The sequence below is a fragment of the Xiphophorus hellerii genome, chromosome 14, assembly GCF_003331165.1.
Source record: "Xiphophorus hellerii strain 12219 chromosome 14, Xiphophorus_hellerii-4.1, whole genome shotgun sequence".
In the NCBI taxonomy this organism is placed as follows: domain Eukaryota; kingdom Metazoa; phylum Chordata; class Actinopteri; order Cyprinodontiformes; family Poeciliidae; genus Xiphophorus; species Xiphophorus hellerii.
Window position 1 is genome coordinate 28,422,257 of NC_045685.1, and position 7,495 is coordinate 28,429,751.

The window sequence follows — 7,495 nt, forward strand, 5'->3', positions numbered from 1 at the left end:
CAAACAGGAAGAAAGCTCTTCATTGTGTCATGAATCTCAAGTCTCCTTCTTTTCTATTTCTAGTTTTTCTGTGTGATTTATGTCTATAATTATGTATTTAGTGACTCTGTGATGATGAAGCTGCACAGATTTTCTGAGGATTATTCACCAGAAGAGCAGCAGAGTCACGTGACTCCATCAGCTGGTAGTCATACAGCCTCCTGCTGCCACCTACTGGTGGAGAGCTGTTATTACAACTCAGCTGACAGAAACAAACTGGGTGAGAAAGAGGCTCAGCATCTGGAACATCTGGACTAAAGCAGCTTGTCCTAGTCAAAGGCTCCAAAACAGGATGTGTAGATGTCCAGATTATAATCCAGAATCCTGAAGAGATGAGCAGCTGAATGATTCAGAAAACAGATTTCTATGGATTCTTGTAAACTTTTATTTTTCAGTCAGAACTTTATTTTCATCTTAAGGATGGAATCAGTTGCCAGATAATCCTGAACATGAAGTGATAAATGTTGAAACTCAGAGACTGAAAAGAGAATAACAGTCACAAATAAATTAACTCATTCATTCATTAATATTGGGAAGAGAAACAGTTTATTATTATTTCAACATTAAAAACGTTTGTTAGGATTGTGTAGAAAAGATGTTGATATCTTTATAAATAGTGTTTTGTGGTCAATATTATTTCACCATTTTATTAATGTGGGTTGCCAGGTTGGACCAGGTTTCCTATCAGGCTATAAGAATGATAGAAAACATGCTAACAAAGCCTCAGACCTGCAGACAGGATGACAGACGAGGCTCTTTGACTCATTTATATATGAAATGATGAAATATTTCCCTGTTTTTACTTTCATTCTGTAATTGCCCTGTAGGCAGCAATTTATTCACATGTATATTTATTATTATTGATACTTTAATTAAAGATGAGTTGTATACGTTCATGTTATGGGGTAACATGTTCTCATCCACCTCAGTCTCTGCAGTTTCTCTCCTGGAGAACAGAAACATCAGCTGAGCTGTAATATCAGCTCTCCGCCACTAGGTGGGGAAAACACACAGCAGCTCCAGAACCGGGACCGGAACCAGAACATTCAGGAAATGAAATGATTTGATAATTACACATTTTCCTGAAAATATTAGGCATGAAGCAAATAATTCATCTTTCATCAGTTTCTCTGCCTGAGTTTTACTAACAGCAGATTTTAATTTACACAAATCTGCTTTTAATTATTAAATCTAAATAATGTAAAAACTGGATTTATTTGCTTTAGTGTTCAGATGTTTAAACCCAGTTGGAAGTTTTGTTTCTGTTGCAGGTAAGAAAAATAAAATGTTATTAATTAGTTTATTTTTTATGTTTTTGGGTAAATGGCGTCTGACGGTCCGACTGCTCCAGCCATGAGTAACGACCCAAACTTTTCAAATTGAACCAGAACGTAGAAATCACAAGAGGTGATGAAGATGAGGAAGAGGACCGAGTTGACCGGAGGAGCTGCAGCTTCATAATACCTGTTGCTGCTTTGGCCTAAAAACGGCTTTGGGCAATTCAACAAAATGTTGCGTTTGCTTAGGAAATTCCCTGGAAAGGTGGATGAATGATTGGTGAACACATGAGTTCATGCAGGCAGCAACAGGAAAAGCAAAATGATTCAACATGTTCTAACCTGCAGCCTGACAGCAACTTCTGGAAAACCAGCAGGAAGTCGTTCTGCATCACTGGAAACAAAATCAAAATACTTTAAGGTTGAATTAAAATCTTCAGACTTTCAGTTGGTAACAAGACCAACCATAGTAACACAGTGGGCAACATGTTGCAGAGAAAACCACTGAAACAGCTTTACATCATAAAACAATAAGCTGGGAAACTAGCATGAAACATTTTACCATCATCCAAATTATTAATACACATCAAACATAAATGTCTGAATGAGCCGAACGCATCCAGCTGAAAAACGGGTTTTATTCCCGACTGTATTAACAGAATTAACTTTGGTTTGACAACATAAACATGAACAACAGAAAGAAACTTGTCAAATGAGAATTACAAATAAAAACTTTGACCCCAGAAAACAGCAGTGGGCCTGTTAACTGGACAATAAAAATACAGAAAAGCACCGCTACATATAAATGTATATACACAAGCATTTTATATACATTTATATGAAAAACATACAACTTTACAAACAACGTAACTCTAAACATGCAGAACATTTGAAAGAAATCAAGAAAAAGCCAACAGGCTGTTTGGAGTGAAGCAGAATCTCACTGAACAATTTATCCTTTAAAAACAACTAAACCTAAATCAGTCTTTAAATAGAAGAAGAAGAAGAAGAAGTGTCAGTCCGATCACGCGTCCAGAAGGTCCAGCTTTGCTTCCTGTGCCTTTAAATATCCTCGACTCTGTGGAGGAGAAGCAGCAGAGAGACGAAGCGTCAGGCAGAGACTGAAGGACAAACACAGGGAGGCTGTCAGTGGAAACCAGATCGACTCGATGCTGAAAGCCAACTCAGCTCTTTCTTTGGTTGTGCAGGGAGGGATTTTCCACAACATCACCTGAGTTTCTGCTTGTTCAACCACATGATCAGCATCTATTCTGGTTTTATCACACAGAACCAAGCAGGGACGTCTGGAGCTCCACAGCCTCCACCGTCTCTGGCGTCCTTCCCTCAGTTCAACTACAGAAACCATCTTTAATATCTTTAATATCTTTAATATCTTTAACCAGCATCTGAAACAGACCCTGAACATGATCCATTCAGATTCCAGGTCCAGGAAATCTCTTGGCTTGATGAGCAACTTCCCTGGACGGCCAGCCTGTCAGTTTATCAGCAGAGCAGTGGACAGACCAGAACATCAGCCAACATCTGGCCTCATCCTTCAGCTGATGTGCCAAAATCAATCGTCAATCCATGTGTGATAATTGTGTCATTTTGTCTGCCTCCTGTTCTCTTGGAGCAGAAACATAAATAACCATCAGGACTTGATGAACTCAGAGCATCAGAGGGAAAGTCACTCAGCCAGGATCTCTGAACCTGGACTAGTCATGGACTAACCTCTACCTCCTCTACCTCCATGACTCACATCCTGTCTCACCTCTCCTCTGTTCTCAGACCATGTGATGCTGTTTGTATCTGTAAGTTAAACTGACCGTCTCTCTGCCCTGCCGCTGTCCTGCCTTCAGCTCAGACATGGAGCCCAGTCGGTTCTGGACGGCTCAGAGGTCAGCTGCTCTCAGATGAACTGGTTCAGGTCTGAAGGGATCCAGAAGGATCCGGATCTGACTGGACAAACCATCAGTCTCTCTCCACTGAACATGTTAACATTTTGGCTCATGATGTGGTAAAATGAACTGCAAATCTCTGTTAGGTGAAAATCCCTCAGTCAGGATCATCTGACACCGAGTCCATGACATGAGAACTGAGGATCCAAAACTCAGACTGAGTTCTGTTTGGACTCTGACATCAGCTGACGACCCAACAGTTTTAGACAGAGGAGGAGAAACTGAACAATGGAGACAGTGAGACTCCTGAGCAGCTGCAGTAAACAACATCTAACCCTGGATACGCGACTCAGACAGGATCGTTTATTCTTACAACTTTATTCTAAGTAGAATAAAGGCAAAACATAACCATCAGATTATTACAGAGCTTATATAATCTCCTCCACTGCCAGCTTTGGATGAAGAACATTTTAGAAAACATGATCCCTGCAGGAAGCTGCTGAACAGACAGACAGACAGACAGACAGACAGACAGACAGACAGACAGACAGACAGACAGACAGAGACAGACAGACAGACAGACAGACAGACAGACAGACAGACAGACAGACTCACCTCGAGCAACGTCCAGGTTGATGATGCAGTTGGGATTTGAATTCATGTTTTTTGCTCCACTCTGAACGACTTGACACTTGTATGTTCCCGAGTCTTCAGCCGCCGCGTTCCTCAGAACCAAAGACACGTTTCCATCCTTCATCTGTCTGTCCTGCAGATCCACTCGGTCCTTAAAGGATGGATGCTGTTGATCTGAGACAAACTGGGAGCTTCTGTACAGAAGAACCCGATATGAACCCAGATTATCCCGGGTCCAGTCTACGACTTTGATAGATCCGCTGTTCGCAACCTGACATGGTAGGACGATGTTCTGTCCAGGTTCTGCTCTGATGTTGACCTGAGCTGGACGAGAGGAAACAGGAAATTAAAGACCAAACTCTGGTTTCTGAATTTACAGAATCACTGATGAATAATCTGGTTGGAACAGAAATAAGTTACAGAATATTGAAATAATCTGGTTCAGCTCAGCTGTTCTGGAAACATTGAGACTCAAAGGACTTTCTAAAAAAATACAATTATATTTAAGGTTTTTAACTTAAAGTTTTCATGTTGTGATGTCATTTTAGGAGGCCTTACTTTTCTGAAAAATAAACGAGTGAATATAAAAACAGAAGAGTTTTAAACTCAACCTTGTTACCAGACAGGCTGGTTATTTAACTGGTCACCAGTTTGAGGTCTAGATTCTCTAGGACCAAATCTTCCTCTGTTATCCTCCTGTAAGATGCTGCAGTCTGACTGCTGGTCTCACTAACACAATCTGCATTATAAATAACTTTTATAGTATGTAATTATATAAATAAATCTTGATGTTGAACAAAATAAATAGATAAATTGTCTGTTCACCTATTTAACAATATTTTAATACAATGATCTCAATAAAGTCTGTTGCTGGTTCTGGTTTATGAAGTTTAATTTGTAAATATTTAGAGATGATTTCTGTCAGATATCAAAGACATTCCTCCGTCTCAGTGGTTCTGCTCCGTTCCTGATCTCCTGTTTCTAGCAGGTTTGTGGTTCCCATCCATCCAGGATCTAACAGCCAGTGAGGCCTGGTGTCATGATGAGCAGATGGAAACGTTTCCAGCCTTCAGGTGTCGACATTTAACCATGAACACATTTGTGTGTCATGGAACTCAGAGGCTGTTAATAGATGAGCTTCAGTGTGAACAAGCTGACGCATCTGTATCCAAGACAGTTGGGAGGAAAACCATCAGTTTATCGCTGTCAGAGTTTGTTAGCAAACTCAGATGCAGGTTAAGTTCATCCTGCTCAACCAGTTTTCACTTCAGGGCTGTAAACAGTTTGTCACTCAGACACTGTTGTGGGCATCACAAAACAACTTATATCACTGTATGTCTTTGATGCATTGGAGGTATATTAATATGCATAAGTAAAATAATAAAAGTATTCAAACCCTTTGGTAATAATAGTCATTAGTGATTTTTTTATACATCTTTTAACGGTGACTGACTAACAATATACATGAACAATCAAATAGTTTAAATCAATCTAAGATAATAAAACAATTGTTATCAATAATTTTGCTTCCACACCTGCATGTTGTGGTTCCTATTGTCATCTTTGATGGTTAAACTGGTCAGTGTGTGACCCACACACTGACCTCCTGCTGTTACCAGTATCAGTTTCATCAGTGAACAAAGTTCAGACAGTTTAGATGATTTCATTTGTTGCCTGGAAATTTGTACTGTTCAGTGTGGAAATGTGAAAGTAATAAATCCATCAAATAAATATAATATTCACCTTCAGCAGCAAAGAAACCTGAGCAAGACGGGCAGCTTGTTTACTACACCTGGGAGATAATAATAATAATAATAATAATCATAATAATAAACACTTTATTAATCCCAAAGGGAAACTAAATGTTGGTGTAACTCATTTATTCCTCAAATAGTTATTGCAGACTGTAACAGCTGCTGGAAGGAAAGATCTTCTGCAGCGTCTGTTAAGTGAAGTTTCACAAATCAGAAAAATGTTTCATGAATCCCAAACATGGTTTTAAATATTCTGCTACTAGTTGAGAATACTTTAGTTTAGGTTTGAAGAGTTTAGATGTTGCAGTTTTGGAATTAGAGCAGTTCCTGTGTGACCAAGATTTTAAAAAGTGGTGAAATCAACCTTTTTTGAAGTTTCACAAATCAACCAAAAACATCAACATTTCCTCCATAAAGAAGGTTAGTGTGAGTCTCTAAAGTCTTTTTCCTGTTTAGTTGGACTTACCAGAACATGTGTACCAAACGTTTGACACCAGAACCGAAGCCAGCAGCTGCAGTAAAGCGGCCATGAGGAGCGAAGAAAACAGCCTGTCTGATCCTGAGCGGCGTGTCTGAACTAGCAGCTATAAGAGAGAAAGCAGTTGGATAAAGATTCCTCCTCTTCATCACTAAAAACAGCTGCTGTTTCAAAATGGCAGAATTATTTCAGTTTAAAATAAAATCTAAAAAACTGTAATTTCTCTAAATAAAACTCTATTTTTCAAGTATTTTGGAGATGATGGATAAAGTCAGAGGTTAAAACATCAGATTTTAAACACAGCCAGACTGGTCAAAGCTGAACAGGGTTTATTATTTACTGAAGGTCCTTTTTATTCATCCACAAGCAAAATGCTCAGTTATCTGAAAACTAAACAGATTCTGTTACGTTATTGTTATTTTATTAGCAAAAGCATAAATTACTTTATTATGTATTTAATTCATTATTAAATCCAAAATAAAATAAACAAAATAAGATTCCAACTTACCACAGGATTTTATCAGCATTTCAGTAATCCTTCAGACTCTGTTAGATTCCAGTTGGTTCAGTGGATCCGCCCTCCAACATGTCCAGACCTGCAGCAGCTGCAGAAATGTTCCTACTTCAGCTTGAACCGCCTCCTGAACGGTGCTGTAGTTCTAGAGACCGGTCTTGGTCTTGGACTATTTCTTGATGGTCTCGGTCTCGTCTCGGTCTCGGGCCCTGAGGACTCGGGATTTTATTTCAAGACCAGCCAAGACTCAACTGTGGAAATATCACTAAACTTACAGCAAACTGTCCAGTTTATTAGTTGCCAGGTTTGTTTTGGATGCAAACGTACCGATTAAATCCAACCAATAAGGTGACGTACCAGTTACTGTTTCTGTTACTCCGCCTCCCCACCTTTCACTCGCAGGCGGCGCTCCAACACGTGCCCAGTGGTTTTCTTTGAGTGGCAGAAGATTTTTTCTTCAGAAATATTTTATTGTTACTTGGGACATTTTTTTAAAACATGGCATAGTACAGTTAGACAGAAATTCAAGAATCCTTCAAGGAGCCTCTGATCACGATACAATATGTATCACGATATTTGACAAGCGATACGATTAGATGCACTTTTACAATTTTCTAAAAGATTTTAGAAGGACAGAGTGATTTTAGTGACATTTTTTGTTCCATAGACTTGAATTTAATTAACTGAAAACTGATTAAAAGCACCAACTACACAATACCTGACTCTGATTGGACAGAGTCTAACTGTCTACAGCTGGACAAAATGAATCAAAGATGTAATGAGAAAATTAGTTTCTGTCATTTACCGTATTTTCCGGACTATAAGTCACAGTTTTTTTCATAGTTTGGCCAGGGTGCGACTTATACTCTGGAGCGCCTTATGTGTGAAATTATTCACACATT

The 7,495-nt window shown here is 39.1% G+C and overlaps 3 protein-coding genes across 3 annotated transcripts in view; 2 read left to right on the plus strand and 1 right to left on the minus strand.

Annotated features, from left to right (window-relative positions):
• The window catches only part of LOC116732561 (muscle M-line assembly protein unc-89-like), a 444,643-nt gene that overhangs the window by 283,663 nt on the left and 153,485 nt on the right, over positions 1-7,495 (plus strand). The window lies entirely within an intron of this gene.
• LOC116732604 (high affinity immunoglobulin gamma Fc receptor I-like) overlaps positions 1-7,495 on the minus strand; it is a 218,664-nt gene that overhangs the window by 93,542 nt on the left and 117,627 nt on the right. The gene's annotated exons all lie outside the window — the stretch shown is intronic.
• The window catches only part of LOC116732605 (high affinity immunoglobulin gamma Fc receptor I-like), a 185,917-nt gene that overhangs the window by 75,382 nt on the left and 103,040 nt on the right, over positions 1-7,495 (plus strand). The gene's annotated exons all lie outside the window — the stretch shown is intronic.